At 51.5% G+C, this 23560-nt stretch overlaps 1 protein-coding gene across 1 annotated transcript in view; it reads right to left on the bottom strand.

Annotated features, from left to right (window-relative positions):
• The window catches only part of LOC131094397 (zinc finger protein 418-like), a 206275-nt gene that overhangs the window by 16530 nt on the left and 166185 nt on the right, over window positions 1-23560 (bottom strand). The gene's annotated exons all lie outside the window — the stretch shown is intronic.

Raw genomic sequence — 23560 nt, 5'->3', positions numbered from 1 at the left:
TCAGTGTTATTCTTTTTACATTTCTTGGATCATTTGGGTTTTCTCAAACTATTACCACTCAGTCCCCATTGGAAAGTCAGTTTGGTATCACCCAGTTTAAATGTGATAGTCCATTTTTCATGTTTCTTCAGAAGTCCTTTGATTCTGCTGGCATGAATTCACTCTCTTTCCATGATTTTGATCGTTGCTTCAGTAGTACCTGGAAAGGACTTCTTAATAGCATAGTAATAAAAGAAAGATAATACTGCATTAACTTTTACTATTTGATTTCCTCCTAAACTTTCTGGGTTTAGCTAAAAGCTTTCTCTACAGCAGCGTCTTCTTCTTCAGGAAAAAAACCTTCTCATTAACAGCAAACAAAATACACAAAAGAAAAAAAAAACCAAAAAACTTCTTACTTAAGAAAAACAAACCACTTGTTATGGTTTGACACTGGCACAATGCCAGTGCCCCCCCCCCCCCCCATGAAAATTCCCTCTCCCTGGCATCTGCTGTGAGGTGGTACCCAGAAATAAGCAAAGCAGGCTCCTGCTTATGGAAAAAGGAAAAAAACTTTATTAACTAAACTACAAAAACTAAACTACAAAGGAAAAGAGAGAAAAAAAACCACAAGGAAAATGAAAACTACACAGAAACACTTCCCCCTCCTCCTCCTACCAGATCCCCAGTACATTTACGATTCCCAAAATTATCCACACTCGGTCTGGCACCACCCTTTAGAAAATCAAATCTTCAGCTCATGAAGAGTAGACGGAGTCCTTCCTTGTACCACGGACTTCTTGTCACAATTAGCACCACCCGGAGTCCTGCTATCTCGTGACATCTCCTTTCCATGCCAAGGTGCTCTCACCACCAGGCATGGGATGGGGCAGAGGCCTGCTTTCAGGGTGGACCTTTTTAAGGATGCCTCGTCTCGTTCCAAGCAGAGCACAGTCTCCTCTCTGGGACCTTTGTCCCCCCCATTTCTTCTATACCCCCTGGGGCCGAGGGGTCTCAACACCAAACTCTCTTGGCTCCGAGCCCCCGCTTCCCACTGCAATGCAGCCTCTGTATCACCAGGAAACAGTCCATGGATCTACAACAAAAGAGTCCAGCAAAATTGCCACTCCATCTTCCTCCATTCCTTCAACATCTCTCTTTCTCTTTGCCAGACCCCCTTACTGGCCTGTTTCTTCCTTCATCTTCCACTCTTATCCCTTTCCTAGGAAAGGTAATGTTCCGTGAAGTTCTCATTATCCACAAGGGTTAAAAGCTCTCCCAAGCAGCTGGGCTGCTCGCTGCCCCCCCCCCTTCTCCTCCCAGCCGTGCTGCCAGCACATGATACCAAGTTTCAAGGTAACAGTTCAAGCACAGGCTGCATTCTCTCTCCGTCTCCAAAAAAAGTGTGTGTGGGGGGGTAAACAGGTCGCTTGGTGCCCACCCTTCCACCGAATCCAGGCTTACCGTAGATGGGCCACGTGGCTTTTCCCTTCCCCAGCCCAGCCAGCAACTGGGCCGGGGGAGAGACCCAACTCCTTCCAGCCGGAAATCCAAAGAGGGCTCTGAAGGACAAGAGCCCTGCTTTTAACTCCTTGGGTTTGTAGTCTCAAGAGGCGGATCCAATGCCCCACTGGTCAAACCAGGTGCTCATCTTAAAATCCGAACACCCATTGGTGACCACAGCAAAAACAACATATCCCAGATGTCCCATTTCCGGTCAAACCACGACACCACTTTGTGAGGTCTGGAGAGTCAGCAATCTCTGCTTTGATTTTATCTTTTAGTGCTAGTCCCCCTCCCCCTCTCTTCATGGCCTTGCTATCAGTGCTGTTCTTGGCCCTTCCCCCGGTGCGGCCCCTTGGCTGCAGGGCCGGAGCCGGGGAGAGCAGCCCCGGGCATGGGGACCCTGGGGGCTGCCCTAGGTCTCTTTTGCCCTCTCTTTCTGTCTCTCTCTTTCTCCCTCTCTCTCGGCCCACTTACCGGGCCGATGCTGCCATCCTGGACTCGGGACCCCGACAGTCTGGGAGCCCCCCTGGCAGTTCTGCCAGGGAGCCAGCCCGCTCCTGGCCGGCAAACCATCCTCTGCTACCAAATTGTGAAAAACGCCAGTCACTTGTTTTTAAATTTTTTAAAAGTTTAATAGTAATAAAATGGTTAAAAAGAATAGTGACACAATTAGAGTAGTAACAATTTAGACAAATTGAATTAGGACAATATGAGATAATAAAAGCAAAGAGTTATGGACATCCAGGTACCTTTTTCTGGGCAGCATGAGCCTGAAAAAGGACACCCATTAACAAAGGACGAACCCTTAAAAACAATAGCCCATTGCATATTCATACATGATGCATAAATTCCATTCAAACACAGGATTCTGTCTGGTCAGTGTTAACTTCTTCCCTCTAATCCTAACCGTGCCTTCCAGGCAGGAAGAAGTTTGTTTCTTCTGATAGGAAGGCAATAAATTCTTTTTCTCTGAAAGATCTAGGTGTCCTGCGGCTGCTATCTCGCTACAAGTCCTTTCTTTTAAACAAAGCATCTTATATAGCATAGTTTCTATTTTAACAATTTTTAGAACCTAAAACTATATTTAACGCAGTACTTAAGAAAATTCATTCAGCATTGCTTTCTAACACAACACATATAATATTGATTTTAATTTTTGCAAAAAGCCAGTCATAAAATACATGCATTTTTCACACCATGTGAGCAGGGACACCAGAGATGCCGTGACCGGGATGTTGTGCCCATGTGAGCAGAGATAGCAGAGATGCCATGACCGGAATGTTGTTCCTGGCTGGAACCCTCAGTGCCCGGCTGGAGGGAGCTGCGCTGGAGCCGCAGGTTGTGCCGGGGGTGGGCATGGGCCGCAGCCCCGGACAGGGCCCGGCCATGGACACTGACCCTGGGCCGGGCAGGGGCTCGGGGCCCGCTCCCAGCGGGGCTGTGCGGGAGCCGGAGCAGCGAGAGAGCCCAGGCCGAGCATCAGCCCCGGGGACGGCACGGCTGGGAGGGGGCCGGGCCCGGGGGTCCCGCAGACCCTCCCTGCTCCAGACCCGCGGCTGCGGTAGCACCGGAGGCAGCAACGGGAGCTTTGGGATGCGCAGGAGCGGCGGGCGGGCATTCCAAGGGCTCCTTCGGGCAGGATTTTGTCCCGGTGCGGGGCAATGCCCGGGGCTGGGCAGGCTGAGGCTGCTGCCGAGCGCCACTGCCTTTGTCCAGAGCCCCCGGGCAGAGCTCTCTGCTCGGGGCTGGGAGAAACACGGTCACTCTCCTGGGAAAATTCAAAGAGTTTAATAAAGGTCAAGGGAAGCATGGAGCAAAGGTTATTACCGCCGGGTGCATCTTGGCAATGAGCCAAGACCACCCTGTTATCTTAGGGATATCCCTTAAATATCTTTTCCTTCCATCAGCCTGTTGCATATTCATGGACCCTCATGCACAGTAAACTTTTTTCCCAAACTAGTTTCCATATTCCAAGAACTGTTTAGCATGGCTCCTCCTTGGTTCCACCTTTTTAGAGCATGCACATGCCTTGGTTGTGGTTTTGGTCCTTTTTTATCATCATCTTCAGTTTTGGCCACGGCCCACACTGCCTTCAGACAGTGAGTGCTGATGGCTGGCACATCTGTACCAGGTGTCTTCATCTCATGTTCATTGGATGTTATCCCATCCAAGCAGGCATTATACACAAGCATACTTATATCAGCTATTTCACTATTATGTCTAAGCTTATAATTAACAACAGAAATAAAAACTGTATCTTTATAACAAATGTTGTAGTACATTTTTATACTTTGTAATACTTGGAAGTAGTTTTGTTTTGTATCCCCATATTTTTCCCAAATGGTTTATTCTAGACTGTACCTCCCTCCCTTTACCTGTGTAATCCCTTCCTCTTGCTGAGATCATCCCCAAATCCCCACCCTGCCTCTCTGTCAATCACTCAGCATCCCATCCCCTCCATCTAGAAGCTTCAGTCCAGGATGTCGAGTGATCAGCCAGAGGGCCAGGGATCAGCCCCCAAGCCTTGCCCCATACACTGTCCTAAATGTCTATCCCCCAATACCCATCCCTTAGGGTCACTTATTGGTCAATAAAATGTTATCTCCTTTTGGTTTCCACACATCTCCCGGGTCTCTCCCCTGAGGTGTAGGTGCTCCTTGGGGACTCCTAGAATAAAACCTTGGATTAACCCCTGCTAAGAGTAGGCCCTTTATCTCCTACCGATGTCTCTGGTGTCTCTTGTGCTGCAAAGGCGCCCAGCCCAGGTGCCCTCAGGACCCTCGGGGCACAGAGAGCATCTCCCCACTGTCGGCCGTGTCGGGGCTGCCCCTCCAGTGTCTGCCGACTCGGGACTGGCTGAGGGTTCCTGAGAGGCTCCCAGAGAGACAGAGACAGTGCTGCTGGTGGCAGAACCAGGAAGCTGCTGGGTTTGGGCTTTCTATGCCGGAAAATTGCTGCATTTGGGTTGTGCCGGCACTGGGAAATTGCCAGATGTGGGCACTGGCAGTGCCAGCGCACCCCATATCTTGGCAGGGGATATGCTGCCACCAGGAAATTGCCAAATGTTAACCTTCTGTGCCAGGAAATTGCTGGAATTGTGCTGCACCGGCACCTGAAAAATTCCGGATCTGGGCACAGGCCATATCAGCAAACATGAGATCGGAGTAGTGTAGGCACCAGGTATTTGCCTGGTTTTGGCTTTCTTTGCCATCAAATTGCTGCACTTGGGCTGTGGTGGCACAGGGAAATATCCAGATCTGGGCATGGGCAGTGCCATCAAACACCAGCTCTCAGTGGTAACAGTCTTGGAACCAGGAAATTGCTGCATTTTGTCTTCTTTTTCCAAAAAATGGCTGTGTTGGAACCAAGAAAAGTCCAGACTGGGGTACGGGCAGTGGCAGCAAACACCAGATCTTGGCATTGCCGGTGCCGGCAGCAGAAATTGCCAGATTTTGGCTTTGTTTACCATAAAATTGCTGGACTTGACTCTGCCGGAACAAGGGAATTTCCAGATCTGGGCACTGGTGGTGGCAGCAAGCACCAGATCTTGGCAGTGCCAGACCCAGTAATGTTGGAAATGAATTTGTAGAGAATTTTTAAGGCTTGACAGAAGGGTTCTATAGTATGTATGCAAGTGTCATGATCTGTCCTTACGAACCGGTGTCATGATGGTTCGTGGGTTGATCTCAGAATGCAAAAAACACTGACACAATACAGGGGATTGCAGTGATAATCAAAACAAATGTACCATTATTGAATAACCACAACACAATGCGTTGGGGAGGAAGTGGGGAAAAGGGTAAAAGAGGGAGGAAGAGAAAGGAAGGTATAGAGCTACCAAACGTAGAAACAGTGAAGTTCTTCAATGTCCAGCCAAAAGAGTTGACCAGGTCACGTCCGGGGAGATCTCAGGGTTGCAGTTCATCTGAACTCTATTGTACTCTTTTTTTTTTGATGGGGGAAGGGGTAAAAGGTGGTCTATTGTACTTTTTGGGGAAAAAATGATATTTAGAGAAGGGTACACACAGTCCATGTTCTCAGCAGTGGGCAAGAGCCATTGTCTTCTTGGTCCAATGCTCACACCTGCAACATCCATCTTGCTTTGGTTAGCTTGCCTCCCCCCCACACCTCCCCCAGGTTAGGGGCCCTCAGTCCCAGTCCTTGGAAAGAGTATGGGGGCCTTTTCACGTAGGGATTTCATGTCTCGATCTTTGATGGAGAGGCTTCTTACGTCTCAGTCTGTCTGTCGTGGCAGTTGTAAGACAAGTGAGGAGTCTTCTGTGGGGGACCACCCAAAACTCAGGAGAAGTCCAGACAGGCCAAGGGGTGGGACAACTTCCAAGGGTAGTGTTGCAAAAAGGCAAGCTGCCCCCTTCTTCTTTCATTGGGTTCAGTGTAGCATACAGCAAACATACCTGTGAAAAATAGCTCAGCAATGCCAAGAGCTGTGCTCAGGTTTCGGGGCCCTTGGCATGTAACTTTCTCCAACAGGGCCAGAAACTTCATACAAGGGTCTTTTTTTCAGTGGTCCCCAATGACGATCGTGAGGCAGATGTCTCACACCTACATTATATGGACAATGTACGAATCTGCGCTACCACCAAGTCTCACTTAGACGCAGCACTTTCCAAGAGCGTCGCAGCTGTTGAAAGCGCGGGGTTTCAGATAGCTCAGGAAAAAATCCAGCTATCAAGCCCATGGAAGTACCTCGGGTTTTTAATCACAGGAAGGACCATTGTGCCTCAAACTCTATCCATCAACAAGCACGCCCAGACATTAAGAGACATGCAACAGCTGTGCGGTGTCATCACATGGATCCGACCTCTCCTGGGCCTCACCACCGCTCTTCAACCTTCTACGAGGAGATGGCGACCTGGCTTCCCCATGCTCATTAATGCCAGAAGCCTGTGAGGCTTTGGAGAGAGTCACCAACGCCATGGAACACCGCCAGGCACATCGGACAGACCGGTCCCTTCCCCTCAGCCTCGGTATTTTTGGTAAGTGCCCACACTTCCATGCACTGCTCTTTCAGTGGGATGATACTGCAAAAAACCCACTCATCATCATCAAGTGGCTTTTTCTGCCGCACCAACCACATCAAACAGTCACCACCCCACCAGAACTTGTAGCCAAACGTATTATTAAAGGCTGACATCGCTTCCGGACCCTCGCAGCTTGTGATCTGGTGTGCATTTACCTCCCTTATACTTAGGAACAATTGGATTCTCTATTACAAACAAATGAACATCCGCAAATTTCATTAGACAGCTATCCCAGAAAAGTTTCAATTCATTATCCTAAACACTGACTTTTTAAAGATTCACTGCATTTGGCCCCAAAATCATATAAAAGTAAAACTCCACTCAAAAACGCTATCACCAAGTTCACTGATGGCTCAGGCAAATCTCGCAAGTCAGTGTTCACCTTGAGGGACCCTGACACTCAGAAGGAGGAGTCTGATATCCAGGTTGTTGAAGGTTCCCCCCCAACTGCAGAACTTGCTGCAGCTGTGAGGATGTTTCGAACATTTCTACAACCCTTCAAATTAGTCACGGATTCTGCATTTGTCACCGGGATAGCAGAGCAGGCAGAGCATGCCCTGCTCAAGCAAGTCCAAAATAGAAAATTATACAGCTTTCTCTCTGAATTAATTTGGTTCATCTCCCACAGACAGCAACCTTATCACATCCTGCATGTGCGGTCGCACACAGAGCTGCCAAGATACATCACTGAGGGCAACCGGAGAGCAGACTTGTTAGCAATGGCAGCAAGTGCCACCCACATTTCCCCTGCTGCACCGCGTCTTTCAACAGGCTCGTCTAAGCCATGCATTCTTCCATAAGAATGCTCCAGCTTTAGTACGTCAATTTAAGATTTCCACAGACCAAGCCAAGGCAATTGTCTCCACCTGCCCCAATTGCCAATCCCTCGCCCTCCCTACCATAGGGACAAAACGAAGAAAATTACAGTGACAACTAACTTGACCATTTCTATCAGTGCTCGAACAGTTGATAACTGACTCACTTGAGGACCAGACGGCCACTCCCAGGACACCCCAAAATACCTTAACAGCTGCTGCCACCGTCATTGTGCTCCTGTGCATCCAAACAGCGGTTGGATGGGTTGTGCCACAACCAACAGAAAACGTATGGGTCACACTGGCAAAATCTCTCAAGCAAGATAACTTTTGCACGGCCATGGGACGTGCAAATGACCCACTGTCTACATGTCAGGTGGGAATCCCCCTGTCACCAAATGAATACCCCTATGCAGGTAAGAAGCCCACCCCGGTAGACACCTGGGACGAGTGGATGAAGATCTTACCACATGCACCACAGGAGCCCAAAGAACTAGACCTACCAGGTTCCTCAAAGCGACTTATTGTGTAAACTTTTTCTACGAGCAACCCTAACAAAATTGGCATGAGAAATCCAAACCACAGATGATAGTGAGAAAAGATATATCACCAAATTATGAGAGATACAATGTCGTTGACTGGTACAACTATACTGCCAAAACATTGTCTAAGTCCTCTCCGTTTCCCAGAGTGCTTCCCAAGGGAGTGTTTCTCATCTGTGGGGAGGGGGTGTGGCCAGGGATCCCCTCAAAGATCAAAGGGGGCCCCTGCAGCCTTGGTCAGCTTACTACCCTCACCCCAAACACTATCCAAATTAAAAACTGGAAACGAGAAACTCAATTGGCACGCCAAAAAAGATGGTACTCCCAATTCAATCAAAATTGTGATGACCAAATTTATAATTGGGGCAAGACAAAGAGGGTGGCTGTTTCCATCTTTCTACCATGGGTTGCAGCTGCGAAGGCCCTCGGTGAGCTTTCTCACCTGGAGTGCTGGCTTAGTAAGCAAACCAACGCTACGTCCCCTGCCTTATCAGACCTTCTAGTGGACGAGGAAACCACCAGACATGCCACCCTTCAGAACAGAGCAGCCATCACTTTCCTGCTGCTCTCCCATGTCCATGGTTGTGAAGATTTCAAACGGCTTTGTTGTTTTAACCTGCCATCGAAAAGCACATCGATCCAGGCCAACATCAAACAAATGCAAGAGCAAATTAAGTCTCTTCTTACTGAAAATAAAGTTGTGGACATGATGGACAAAACGCTCATGTAGTGGGGCGTTCCTGTGTGGGTGGCCCCCATTCTTAAAAGTTTATTGTGGGTCCTTCTCATAGTTGTTATCGTTTCAGCAGCACTGATGTGTTTTAAGGAAAGAATTGACAAAACACTGGGAAATGTTTATTTAATAAATAAAAAAGCGGGAGATGTGGGAGACAGCCATGGAGAAGATGAACCTGGAATGCCATGGGAGGACAGCACTGTTTAAGTTAAGGTGAGGGACTGGTGCAATTCCCCGTGGTTCTTTGCTTGTTAATGTTAATGTGCTGTTGTCAATCGACTGCTGTTCATCCTGAGACAGAGTAGAGATCCATTCTGAATTAGGTGAAGTGTCTAGGAGAGGTGAAAACTCTGTGAGGCCAAAGCTGAAGGAAAAACTGCATGCCGAGACAGCAAGGAGACAGAGAAAGAAAAACAGAAAAAGCTACGAGGTCAATTTGCCCCTGACCTAGGAATTCCTTTGATAAAGAAGAACTGGCAATAAATGTCACGCGGAATGAATATGTATGAACCTATTGTGAAACTGTATGCATATGCATTTGGAAGGGGGGATAAAAGGAGACCTGAGATCTTCAGGGGTACGCATGCCTTTTGAGGAGAATTTTCTCCGTCTGCGTCTGGCGCCGTAAATAAACATACCGGGCTTTACAACTTTTATAAAGTTGTGAGGTTTCTTCTTTTCTCTGCAAATCAATCCTCCAGTTCCAGAAAGTTCTGTACTCCCTGTTCCTCCATTGGCTTTCCCTTAGAGACCCCTCTCACTGTGCTCCCCCATTGGTGCATCCCGTGTCACCCCAGCTTAACTCCACCCCTGGCTCCCTTCCCCATTGGATAATTTGTACCCTGACCCCTCCTGCCTTCCCCAGTTACATACCCTGGCCCCAGCCCTGCTCCTGGCTCTTTGCCTCTGGTTCCCTTCAGCAGAGGTTGTGTTCCTGCTTGCTCCTGTTTCCCTCTTCACTCTCACTTCACTGGACCCTTGGATTTTCCCTTAGTAAAGCCAGCTGGATCTGCTATGTGAAGAGTCCTCTCGTCCCTCTGGTGAGGCTTTGATTGCACCATCCGGGCTCAGGGTCTGCTGGGCTGGGGGAGTTGTCAAGGCAGCCCCAAGTGGAGATGCTTTCAGTGCTGCAGGCACCTGACAGCACCTGCCTGGGGAAGCTGCTCTGGCCACCTGCTCAACCAATTCCTTTTCCCAAGCAGCAGCTCCCAGCATCCTCCTCCGAAGCCCAGAGAGAGAGGGAGCAGCTGCCCTCAGCCCTGTCCTTTACCGCATCACAATTCTCATGGAATGTCCCCCCTCAGAGAGAAACTCCCAGAGAAGAGAAGTGTGATCACATCCCCTCCTTCCCTGAGCTTGATCACTTCTTTTGTTTCTTAAGGACCCAGTCCATCAGAGCAGTGGTATTGCACTGACAGCTGGAACACCAGCAGGGGATCACCCCACACTGCCCAGTGTGCACCAGGCTCAACAAGGTCTGCTTCCCCCCTGATTCCACCAGTCCTCTTCCCTTGGCTGTGGTTTTGCTGGATAGTGGGTCAGGACAGTGAGAATCTCCTTCATCCATTCATTCACCATTTAGGGTCCTGCAGACACTTCCTCAATTTCTCTCCAAGGTGACCTCAGCCCACCAATGATGTCACAGCTCTTGTCCATCTGGTCAAATCTCCCATGAGGACACTCTGGTCTCTCCTCCAAGGGCACAAAGCCGCAAAACCCCCGAGGAAAATCTTCGCCCTTGGGCCCTGCGTCTCCTTGGGTGAGTTCCAGAGCAAACAGTCAAGGCAGTGGCCTGAAACGTTTTCCCAGCTGGGTCATAACGCTTCTCTGATGGATCCACTTTGTGCCTGGGGAAAGAGATGTGCAGAACCCGTCGCTAATGCCCTGGAATGTAAAACAGGAATCACAGCCTTGGACAGCTCTCAGGAACCAGTTCACTGTGGATTTTCCTTCTGGAAAGCCCAAGATGTCTGAATGTCTGCCTGGTGCCTCAGGGCCTGGGTAAACAGGGCTTGTCAGAGATGCTGGCAGGGCACCAACACCCCTCCTCCTCACAAGGCACCTCTGTTACCCCAATTAGCTCCGAGTGGCTGCCTGGGGACAGGTGCCCACTTCCCCATGTCCTTGGGATGGGCACATCCTGCTCAGGGCCAGTGCTGGCCTGGGCCCAGAGCCAGGGCCATGACCCAGGTGCTCTGGGAGGGCTCTGTGGCTGCAGGTGTGACTGGATGAGGGGCAGGGCAGGGCATATTCCCCTCTGGACAATGCTCTGGGCATGGAGCTTGGTTGGGTTTGGCATCTGCAGGGAAAGGGATATCGGGTTGTGTGGATGTGGGAATTGTCACTGCTGAGCTATTCCCCAGCCCTCAGCCTTGTCTGCAGGTGATCAGCATTGCCCAGTGCTCCCCAGTGTCTGCAGTGCCTGAGATGCCAATCAGCCACCTGATCACATGTCCCTTGTTCCCCTTGTTCTCCCACATGTTGGGTTTGGGGCCAGGCTCAGCTCTGGGGTGTCCCCCAGGGAAAGCTCTGGGAGGGGAGGGGCAGCAGGAGATGGGGGATCTGGCACTGGGGGCTGTTGGAGGATGGATTGTGTTGGTCTGGGGGTTGTCCCCACAGGGTCCCCAGGTGCCTTTGGCTCCCTGGCTGCCCCCTTTGCCCCCCCCAGGTGCCTGGGCCCTTCCAGGGGCAGCTGCCCCGTGCAGGAAGCTGGAGGGATGCCGGGCAAGGGGGCTGGATCCGTGCCACAGGTGGGGTGGGATGGGCTCTGTGCCAGGGCTGGGCTTGTGGCCAGGGCTGGGGCTGTGCCAAGCTGGGCTCTGGCCTGGGGGCTGGCAGGGAGGGTGCAGGGAGGAGTCCTGGCAGGGATAAAGGTGTTCCTCACCTGCTGCAGCCTCAGGCAGTGCTGCCCAGAGCCAGAGGAAGATGAAGGTGGCTGTGCTCAGTGTGGCCCTGCTCTTCTCCATCCTGCTGTGCCCCCTGGCACAGGCCAAGGTGAGGCACCAGCCAAACACTGTCCCCACATCCTGCCCTTTCTGGCCTCCCATCCCACCCTTTTGGTCCCTCCTCTGCGTCCCATTCAGGGTCCCCAGGTGCCCTCCCACTGACCATTCCTGAGGCCTTTCTTTCCATGTCCCCTCTCAATCCTTTGCCTTTTTTCCTGGCCATGCAGAGGGGTCTCCCTGTACAATTCCCTGACTCACCCCCCACTCCCAGAGCATCTCCCAGTTCTGTTGGTTTTGTCTCCACTCGTCCTCGTCCTTGCTCTTCTGTCCCCACGAAGCCCATCCCTTGCCCACCCATGTCCCTACACGTCAATTCCTTTCTCCTCCCCCGTACCTCACACCCCGCTCCTTCCATACCCCCAGCCCTGTCCCCTGGACTCTCCATTGACCCCAGATCAGTGTCTTTGGGTCTCCCCCCACCTCAAACAGATCTCCTTGGAGGCCCTGAATTCCCATCCCTCTGCCTGCACCCTGCTCCCTGCACCCGTGTGTCCCCCCACAGCCCCACAAGGTCCAGTCCTGACCCAGCCTTTGTTCTCCTTTCCAGGCACTCCTGGAAGGAACCCAAGATGATCTGCAGGAGGTGAGTGGGCTGCTGGCATTGGAGGGCATCCCCTCAGGGAATTGGGGGGCAGTGGTGTCCCTCCATCCCTTGCTGGCACTGGGGACATCCCAGTGACCAGTGAGGTCTCCTGGTCTCTCTGCAGTTGGATTTAGACAATGTTGCAGTCCTGGAGACGCCTCTGGTAGGTACGACAAGTTCTGCCGGTGCCAGACCCTCCCCTTGCATGGCCACCACAGCCCAGGCCATACCAGTCTGTCCCAGCACAGCCCAGTACACTCCTCCTGACAGCCCAGACAATGCCCTGCCCCAGGGCTCCTCCCCAGGGAAGCCTTTGCCCAGGGCCCTGCTGCATTCCCATCCCTGTCACCCCAGGACCCCCTGGATGAGCCAGGACGCAGCCCCTGCCCCAGCTGTGGCTCTTGGCCAGGAGCCCAGTGCTTCTGGGCAGCAGCACAGCAGCTCCTGCATCCCATTGCTGCCACAGCCTCTTCCCCAAGGCCCCCCTGCTCTCCCCTGCCTCCCATTGCAGCCCGGTGCCCCCAGTGTGTCTCTAACGCTGCCTTTTCCCCAGCCCCCTGTGGCTGCAGAGCTGCGGGCTCTCCTGCGGCAGAAGCACCTGGCTGCCTCTTTGGATGCCTAGGTGAGCCGTGCCTGCAGGGACAGGGCTGGGGACAAAGCCCAGCCACGGCCCAGTGGGCTCCAGAGGTCACCTTCTGGGGTTGGTCTTTTAGGGTTGGAAGGACCAGTGTCCTTTTTCCTCTCCAGTGGCATGAGGAGATGATCATCACTGGAAGAAACCCCTGAACCCTTTGAGCCCTGGGCCATTTCCCCTGAAGAATCAGTCATACGAATCAATAAACCCTTTAAACAAAGCTTTACTCTGTGTTCATGTGTGTCCATGGATCTGGATTTCCTCCTTTCCAGTGGTCCAGGGAAGTCAGGCCAGGTCTGGGCTTTGCTGCCTTTACACAGTCTGTGCCTTCCCCCAGACAAATGGTGTGTTGGGAGTTGTGCAGAATCCAGGGGGAGTGGGTTGACTGGAGGGGTGGGTGTCCAAGTGGTGAGAAAGGTGGTGGTGCACTGTCAGCGTGGTAGGAATGGCCTGGGTTTAAAAGAAAAAGGAATAATTTCAAAGAAACTTTCTTTTACAACTTTTTCTCCCTGTGAGAAATCACCGTTTACTTCTCAATATTTTGAAAGGTCTATTAAAAACTTAATAAAACTTACAACAAAAGGATTAAATAAGGAAAAAATTATGGTGCTGGGAGCCTCCCCCACTTTGTGGCTGGTAACCACGTGGCTGGCTCATCCACACAATGGCTGCTCTCCCTTTTATATCCTTGCTGTTTCAACAGGCAGCCCTAGCTCCTCCCAAAGGCTGTCTGTTGACTCTTGGTCACTGTCCATTGGTGTAGACTGCTTTCTTGGAACTGGATTGGAGGACAGCTGGTGCTAAGCCTTGCCCCTTAGGAACAATTTGCCCCTCCCCAAATGCTGGACTACCAAGATCAGCCCGGGATAACAATGCTGGGCGGGGGGGACACATTGCAGTAACAGAACTATACATCTGTACAACTTTTCTTAACATACTTATCGTGTTCACCCTTTAGTTGGGAGAGCCAAACATCTCATTACTCATCTCTAACACTGTGGCATTCACATTCTCTGAAAAAATCCCTTTGCCCAGGATTTTTCTCCCGGGAAGCTGAGACACCTCAGAGAAAAAGGAAAACAAATCTTATCTCATTTGCTTCTCCTGTGTTGTGCTCATGTGCAGAATGTGTTTGGAGATTGTTTACCCGCAGGTGATTTGTTTGATTGGATTCTGGTGTGAGTTATTTTGACTCATTGGCCAATTATGGCCAAGATGTGTCGAGCCTCTGGAAAGAGTCAGGAGTTTTCATTATTATCTTTTGAACATTCACTAAGTATCCTTTCTGCATTCTTTAGTGTAGTATAATATAGTATAGTGTTCTTTAATGAAATATAATATTGTAAAGTAATAAATTAGCCTTCTGAGAACATGGAGTCAAATGCAACATTGCTGCCTTCGTTGGGCATCCCTGCAAATACAATATAACACCCCCAAAATTCTTGATTTACTCAAAAGAATTTAAATGCCAGAAAAAATCTTCATATGTCAAAAGTATGTTGAAATTATTTATTGGTCTGGAAATTTGGTACCCTAGCAGGACGGGACTGCTGGGTCTACCTGTCTACAGGGCCTTGTGGGGCTGTGGGGTTTCCTGGGTGAGGGGCCCTACACGGTCGCCTGTAATGCCTGGCCACAGTGGGGTAGATCCACCACGGTGTCCTGGGAAAGGGTGAATGGTTCTACCTGGCTCTGGGGTTGTTCTTGGCCGCTGGGTCCATCGGCCCCAGCAGGACTTGGGTGAATTTTGGGGTGGGCCAGGTGGATCAGTTGTCCCCGGCCATCCTGAGAGCTCACCAGGGCTCAGTCATGTTGGCTGACTCCAGTTCCAATACTGAAGGAACCACTGGTGCTGGCACCGCCCCAGGGAAGCCTCACAGTAGAGCTGGCACAGGTCATTGCCCTGGCAGAAGGGCAGGGAAATTGTCTTGGCCATGAGCAGCAGAATGGCGAGAAAGCCGCTGGTGCAGGAGTTTCCCACCCCAGCAGGTTGAAGGCAGGTTTGGGTTGCATTCCTGCTGTCCTGGCAGTGAAATTCTGAGCAGAGGGCACAGAGGTGTCTTCTCCACGGGGCTCACAGGTGACACCAAGATGCTGTGGGGGAGTTGAGCCCTGCCTGAGGGCAGACTCAGCCCAGCAGGAGCCCCGGGCTGACACTGCGCTGGAGTCCACAGCTGGCTCAGGGGCGATGCGGTGCCATGAGCGGGGAACAGCTTCCCCTGAAACAGGGATAGCTGAACCTTGGAGCCACCTGCTCCATAGCTGGAATGGTGTCAGCATCAGGGAGCAGACTGAAGAGGAGAGGGAGGCCTTCGGTGTGAGATTCTGAGAAAGATTTATTCTTCAAAGGGAACAGGCACCAAAGAGCTCGGAGCACCCGTGTGCTCAGGATTTTATACAGCACTAGAACTGCAGGTGGGCACGACCGCTGAGCCAATAGGGAACCAGGGTGGGAGGAGCAAAAGGAGGGGAATACATCTCGGGGACCAATGGGATAAGGGGGCGGAGAGGGCAGGTCACATGGGCCAATGGGGCACCATCCATGAGGGGAATTCCCGAGGGGCGGAACCTGCAGGGGAGGAGTTTACAGGAGACTGACAGGGAAGGGTCCAGAACAGGGGCAGAGTTTACAGGGATGGATAGGGAAGGCACTGGAATACAGGGTGGGGATTATAATGATTGAAGTGTAAAAGGGGAGGGATATAACCTGGGAATAATCCAGACTGGGGAAAGACAACATACAGGGGGTGAACTGGAACAGACCCTCCAAAAAGCTATGAAATAAAAGGGCACTGCAACAGCACCCGATAAAGAGGGATGCAGGACATGTTTTATGGTGCAAAAAGAAAGGACCAATCCTGTGCTATTTTTATACGGTCTTTTTATAGGCCTTTTTGTCGGGTTTTTTAAGAACATCCCCTGTCTATCCCCAGTTGGTCAGCAACAAGTTGTTACCCTGTATTGATTGGTTACTCAAACCCCTGGTGTGTATGTGCAGCAAAAGTTGTTTGTGAGATAGTCGTCATTTTTCTATCTAAGAGGGAAAATACAGTTTATACAGGTGGCTGGTGTTTATCACAGTCTTACAGCTCTTTTTCAGGGAAAGTAGGTTGTTTTCCACAGTCCTAGAGCTCTGTCTCAGTAAAAACAAGTTGTTTTTCACTGCTCCACAACTCTGTTCTCACAAAGAGTTGTCAGCTTTCTCATGGCTTCTGCCTCTTGCTGGGATTTATTAAAAGGCCTTCAAAGGATTCACCTTGAGCAGGTCAAGAGCCCAGCCGAGGCTACACTCAAAATGGATGGCTGGTCAGGAGTTTTCACACTTTCATAAGGTTTGGTCCATTTAAATATTTGGGTTAGTTGTCCAATTACAGCTTCAGGTTATGCAGTCCCATCCTCCCGGTTTGCTCTCCTCAATTCGCTGTTGTTTGCACTTTATGTGCCTGAAGCTGCAACAGTGTCCGGTTCTGGGGCTGGAAAAGGATTGTTTTGTCTGACTACACTGTGAAGAGAACTTGCTAACACTGTGTATGAAGTCCAGAGTTACAGACTAATGCAGTAGAGAATCTGGAAATATGACAGCTAAAACTGAAGGCATCAGCCTGTTCCATGTTCCCTTGGTTCCATGGGGATCCACAGCATCACAATGGCCAGTGGTTCCCATGAGGTTCCCTGATGTCACTGTGGTGTCCTTGGACCCACCTGGTCACAACTGACCCATGGTTCCATGAAGTTCCCCAGTGTCACCATAGTCACTGTCAGAGGATGGATGAGATCAGTGTCCTGAGACACTGTGGGATGAGCTGTCAATCAGTCACACAGTGGGGACAGTGCTAACCCAGCCCTGATTGCCTGAGCGATCAGAAATCCCACCTGGGGGGAGGCTCACAAAGGCCCAGAAGCTTGAAAACATGGAGCGCAAGGTAAGCTCCTGGTATGGACTCTGCCCTCTCCTGGGGTTTGTGTCTCACACACACTGGAACCCTAGGAGCTGTTAGTCATATGTGTGTCTTTCTATAGAGCTTCTGTCTTTCTGTCTCTCTCTCTTTCTTCTCCTTCTAATGCTCTTTATATGGAACATTTTTGGGTACCTCAACAGCTTACATGTTCAATGATTTCTACGTCAAATGAACTAGTTAGTGAAGTTACTGCTATGATAAGTATTTTCTTTGTAATTGGATGTTGCATGAAATCTTCTTCCAAAGTTTCTTGGTTTTTTGTACTTTGCCTGTAAAATTTTGTGTAATTCCTGACCTCTTGCATATATCTGGCTGGTGTTTTTCCTGTGCACCAAACTCGAGTAAAGGTGGCAGATGAATTGGTGAGTTGGCACGCAAACCCCGAACGGAGCTCTGGGTGCGTGGAGGATCGGGGCAGTGTGAGTCGCGTACAATCCCTGCAGTGGGGGGACGTGGGTCCCGACCGGGGTTTAGGGTGCCCTGAGTACAGCGGCAGCACTGAGTAGAGCCAAGAGGGCCCCAGTGCCCAGGGTGGAACGGCGGTGCTGGGGGTTCAGTGTGCCGCGGTTCAGGTAGAAACCGTAAACCCACTGGAGGCCCCTGGGGGGACTGGGGTCACAGGGCAGGGCAAGGCTGGACCTGCCCCTTCCTCCCCCACACACAAAATGTTTAGAGCCAACAATCTCCTCTGGTCTGTCGCAACAGGCAATGCTGGAGGTGAAATCCCAATTCTGGCCAGGGGCACCTGGCTGAGAAGGACAGTTCTTTTCCATAGGAAGGAAAGCACAGAGCGTCAAGGTTTGGAAGGCAGGTGAGAGCCTCAGTAGGCCAAGGCCAGCCTTGGATAGCTGAGTCAGTCAGGCCTGTAGGGAAGGTTAAATCACATGTCAGTAATAGCAGATTTTGGATTTAGGGAATTTTGAAGGTGGAAACCCAATCTCGGCCATGGGCACCTGGAGAAGCAGGACCGTTCTTTCCCACAGGAAGGAGAGCATGGAGCCTCCCCCAGTGTTTTGGGGACAGATGAGAGGTGACCCTTGTGAAACTACTGCCAGCCAGACTTGTCCTGGCAATATTCCTATTGGAAGAATCCCTGGATATAAGGACCTTTGGAGGTGAAATCCCAATTCTGGCCATGGGTGTCTGGAGCAGAAGGACAGTTCTTTTCCATTGGGAAGGAAAGCACAGAGCCCCAGTGTTTCAGCAGCAGATGAGAAGTGACCCTCAATATGCAAAGGTCAATTGGACCAGTCAGGCAGTCTATGGGAAGCCAAACCAGCCAGACCTGTTCTGTTTTCCCCTGGTTTTATGGGGCTCCATAGTGTCACAATGGTGCCTTGGATCCATGGAGCCCTGCAGTGTCATCATGGTGATTTGATTCCATGGGTTCCAGCAGTGTCACAATGGCCACTTGATTACAAGAAGACCTGCAGTGTTGCTGGCCCCCAGGTTCAATGGAGTCCCACAATGTCACAGTGGCCCCCAGGTGTCATAGGGCCCTGCAGTGTCACAATGGTCCCAAGGATTCCATGAGCCCTTGCAGTGTCACAATGGTCTCCGTGGTTCCCCAGGCCCCAAAATGTCACGTGACTCCTCTGTTCCATGAACACTGCAATGTCTCAATGGACCTTTGGACCCTGGGGGTTTGCTGTGTCACAATGCTCTCCTTTGACTCCACATTGTCACAATGGACCATTGATTACAGGAGGCCACTCTGTGTCACCCTGGAGCTTTGGATCCATGCAGCCCTGGAGTGTCAAAAAGGCCTCTTGGTTTCATGAGGCCCCACAATATCACAATGGTCCTCCCAGGGTCACAATGGTCTCACTGGTTCCATGAGGCTTCACAGTCTCACAATGCTTTCCTTATTCCATGGGGCCTTATAGTGTCACAATAGTCACAATGGTCTCCATAAGTCCCCTGAGTGCCACAGTGGTCTCTGTGATTCCATGGGCCCCTCAGTGTCACAATAGCCCTTTGGTTCCATGAGGCTGTAAAGTGTCTCAATTGACTTTCCATGGTTCCATGAGGCCTTATAATGTCACAATGAACCTTTGGTTTCATGGAGTCCCACAGTGTCACAATGGTCGCTTGGTTCCATGACACCACAGTGTCATAATGGTCTCCATGGTTCCATGAGGCCCCATGGTGTCATAATGGACCCTTGGTCCCACAGTGTCACAATGGTCGCTTGGTTCCATGACACCACAGTGTCATAATGGTCTCCATGGTTCCATGAGGCCCCGTGGTGTCATAATGGACCCTTGGTTCGATGGGGCCTCACAGTGTCACAATGATCCCTACATTCCATGGAGCCACACAGTGTCAGTACAGTCCCCTTGGTTCCATTAGGCCCAGCAATGTCACAGTGCTCTCCATGATTCCATGAGGCCCCACAGTGTCACAATGGTCCCTTGGTCTCACAGGGCCTCACATTGTCACAATGGTCCCTTTTGGTTCCATGGCCCTGTGCTGCTGCATTCCCCCCTCCCCTTCTCAGGCTGCCCTGCCAGCTGAGAAATGCTCCCTGGGGCTCGGCCTTGGCCAGCAGCCCCTGGGCTGAGCTCCTCTGCAGCTCATCGCAAACACTGTCTGCTCCAGCCACTGCTGCTTCCCAACCAGCTCCTAGTTCCTTTAGCAACAGTCCTGGGAACTGTTTCTGTTCCCTCAGTGGCACAACATCCCTGTTCTCACACTGCCGAAGAAAGCTGTTGGTGCCAAGTGCGGCCAGGATGAACCATTGCTGGGACTGAAGCCCCTCTCTTGGGGCCCTGCAAACAGCGCTCCAAAAGGAGCCCTTGGAGCTCTCCTGGGCCAGTCACTCCCTCTGAGTGGGGCCTCTCCCAGCCGGGAACTCTCCCGTTTGCTGCACTCAGGGATCCTGAACAATGACGGAGCCTGGGCTGATCCCCCTACTCCTCCAGGCTCAACCCTTTGCCCTTTGCTGGGGAGATGCCAAAGGATCCACAGTGAGCATTTCCTGCCCTCAGGGGAATTGCTTACAGGTGCCTTGCACTGACTCTTTGTGTCTGTGTGCACACAGGAGTGCCTGTGCTGGGGAAATGTGGCAGAAATGCTGCTCTCTGAGGGGTTTGAGTGCCTTGGATAGCTGAGTCAGTCAGGCCTGTAGGGAAGGTTAAATCACAAGGCCTAAGTGAAGTTAAATGCTGCTGAGAGGTTTTCTTTTGCTAAGCGGTTAGCTTTAGTATAAGTTATATGTTAAGTTCAATGTTGTTAAGTGTTATTCCTCTGTTAAATTGCGAAGTCATAGGTTTAAGTTAGGTTACATGCTGTTATACTCTGCTCTTTTGCTAAATTGTGAGGTTGAAAGTATCAGTTAAGGTTAATGTATAAGTAAAGTCCTGTTAACTTTGAGCTCTGTTAAGCTTTCAGACCATGTTCTTTTTATCCTTGCCCTTGCTGTCCTTGTGTCACACACACACACACATACACACACACACACAGGGACAGTTCTAGGTTAATTTCTGGTTTTATTGCCTGGATTCTGTTTGGTTTTGTTGATGCTTTGTTTCCTTGGAGTGCCTGAAGTGCCCAGTCAGGAGCAGAGTGACTCTTGCCAAGGAACTTTGTGCTGCTGTCCCTTAATATTAAATCTGATATTTTTACTGATCCCTTGCTGGGGATTTTTTCAGCGCTCTCAAGCCCTCCTTTGTAACAGGGTGAAGGAGCCCTGGCCCAGGCTCGGGCCCTGGGGGACACAGGGACACTGCCGGGGGGTCCCTGTCCCTCTGTGCCACCCCCAGAGCCCCGGTCCCCTGTCCCCGAGTCAGGCTCTGGGGTCGATCTCGTGGAACATCCTCTGGGGAAGGCTGCAGGGCTGGGGGCGGGGGGACCCAGGGGGACAGGGGACCCCACTGTGCACGAGCAGGGTTGGACTGTTCTGGGGGGAGCTGTGAGGGGGGCCAGGGCAGAGTGACCTCGCCAGTGACCTCACACAGCCCCTGTGATGTCACACACCCCTCTGTGATGTCACTCTGCCCATGTGATGTCACACAGCCCCTCTGATGTCACACTGCCCCCATGATGTCACACAGCCTCTGTGATGTCACACTGACCCTGTGATATCACACTGACCCTGTGATGTCACAGAGCCAACTCTATGTCACCCTGTGATTTCATACAGCAGGGCTGTGACATCGCAGAAGACTGATGTCACAAAGTCACCCTGTGATGTCACAATCTATTCTGTGATGTCACAGCTTCCTCTATGATGCTACACAGCCACCAGGTGGTGTCACAACCCACTCTCTGATGCCTCAGAGCCACCCTCTATGATGGCAGATACTGCTCTATGGCCTCACACCCTGCTCTGTGATGTCACAGCCAGCTCTGTGATGTCACAAAACCCTCAAGAACTCAGTTCTATTTAAACACTGAAGTTTCTTGTACTTTGAAGAGATCCCTGTTAGGGACACGACAGAGAAAGTTTCCCCAGGCCCCAGAAAAAGCAGAGAGCTGCAGGCCCTGATGGCAGCTGGGGACAATGAGAAGCCAGTTCTTGGTGCCCTGGAGCACAGCAGGGTCTGTGCCACCAAGGGCTGGGAGGAGACACCTTTCCTGAGGCACTGAGGCCTCCTGGCACAGCCCCAGCCAGGCTGGGCACTGTCAGCCCTATGTCCTGCCATCAGCATCCGCCCCTAGCCCACATCCCAGTGGCCTCAAAGGGCTGGAAGGAGTCCCTGGGGAGCCTTGCTCAGGAATGGCTCTGGGGGCCCCTGAATGCTCCCAGGGCCTGCAGGTTTTTCAAAGGACTTTGGGTTTTGCTTTTGCCTTGGAGTCTCTGAGAGCTTTGTGCAGTCATGGCCTCCAATTATGTGTTGTAATTAGTCCCTGCAGAGGCCTTCTCAGTAACACCACTCAGTGGGGCTCATTAATGCTTCAAGGTACTTCAGTTCTTTTAAGGTACTAGGTGTTTCCCTTTGGATACAGACTCTGGGAGAGGTTTGTGCAATCATGGCCCCAATTATCTGTGTTAATTAGTCCCTGGAGAGCTTTGTACTGACAGGAAATGGGGCTCATTAATGCTTTGAGACTTAAGGTGTTGAAGGTGCTTTGGATTTTCCTTTCCACACTGTCTGAGAGGTTTTTGTGCCATCCTGGCCACCAATTCTCTCCTCCAAGGAGTCCATGAGGAGCCTGTTTTGGAGAGGGACCTCAAGGGAGCCATGAATGCCTGGAGACACTTGGGGTGTTTCCTCTGCCTTTGACTCCTGGTAAGGTTTGTGCAATCTCCTCCCAGGCCCTGATGTTCAAGGGCTCAGCTCCACATGCACAGTGAGGCTCATGAAGATCAAGCAAGTCCTGACAAACTCTGGCTCTGCCTTGATTTCCCTCCGCTCCAGTGTAGTTCATTAGGAGGTTTTCCTTTGACAGTTATGGAGAAATAGTTCAAAGAGCTTCCAGGAAATATGTAGTCCTATTTTAAAGGGTGTCTTTTATTGCTGTTCCTATTACACAAGAGGTGATTGCAGCATTCAGTGACTGATATTGATCCAGGGACACTCCTAAGGAGCCCTGGCCTGCTCACAGAAGTGGTGCCTTGAGCTCTGAGCCAGTGTAGACAACCTTGCTCCACATTCCCAAAGCCCATCGTGTCTCTCCTCACTCACCTGGAACCTGCTTTGCTTGGAGAAGTGGCTGCACACAGCCAAAGAGGGATTTTCCTTCTTTGATTTTTGAAGCAATATAAAACTCCTGAGTTTCCCCACTGCAAACAGACATCCTCCTCAACTGTGTGCCAAGCCCAAGCTGCCACCAGGAGCACTCCAGACCTGTCCCAGGCCAGCTGTGAGGGTGGATCATCATCCCAACATGCAGTGGTGCCATTGCAAGGGACTGTTGCCATGGACACTGCAATGACCCCACTGCTGGGTTTGGGTGCCATGGCAACCCCCATCAGTTCAGGTTTCCTTGGAAACCAGCCCAAGGAGCCATTTCTGAAGCCAGGTTCCATGGCCACTTGCCTGCAGAGCTGTTGCTGCCCTAGGCTGCCATGGCAACCCTGGGACAAAGCGGTGCCAGGGCTGTTCCAGGTACAATTGCAGTGACACTCATTGGTGCCACCAGGTGCCATGGCAATGGCCACGGGGACCCGTTCCTTGGTTTGGTGCCATGGCAACCAATGCCCGGCCCCGTTGTGATGGTTGGTGGCCATGGAAAGCTGCCCTGGGCCCTTGCTCAGGGCTGGTGTCAGTGCCCAGAGCCAGAGGGGATCCCTTGCTGGGGGCTGTGCCATGGCCGCCTGCCCTGTGCTGTGCTGGCTGCTCAGGCACCAGGAACCAGCAGCACTGCCAGGGCCAAAGGCCAGGTCAGCCAGACAGAAAGGAGCAGGGCTGGGCACTGTTCCCATGGCAACCGGCACTGGGGGGACACCTGGGTCACCTGGCCTGGCAGTTGCCATGGAAACCCCTGGCAGGGACTGAGGGCACAGCCCCTGGCACTGAGACACTGCTGGGCGGGGTGCTGAGCACAGGGCTGAGCACGCAGAGATGGTTTTGTTCTCGCTGAGCTGCAGCACAGCCAAGGCCTGTCCTGCCCCTTGTCCAGCCATGCTGGGGAGGGGCTGGGGCTGTGGGGGAGCTGGGCAGGGGACACAGCCAGGACAGGGGACCCCAAATGACCCCGGGCATAGCCCAGACCAGAGCACATCATGCTCAGTGTGTGAAGGGGGAATTTTGGAGGGAGGGCTTTTGCCTTCCCAGGTAACACTTAGGCAAGAGGGGGCCCTGTTTCACCAGT

The sequence above is a fragment of the Melospiza georgiana genome, chromosome 29 (genome assembly GCF_028018845.1).
Source record: "Melospiza georgiana isolate bMelGeo1 chromosome 29, bMelGeo1.pri, whole genome shotgun sequence".
In the NCBI taxonomy this organism is placed as follows: Eukaryota; Metazoa; Chordata; class Aves; order Passeriformes; family Passerellidae; genus Melospiza; species Melospiza georgiana.
This window is presented reverse-complemented; position numbering and strand designations above follow the sequence as displayed.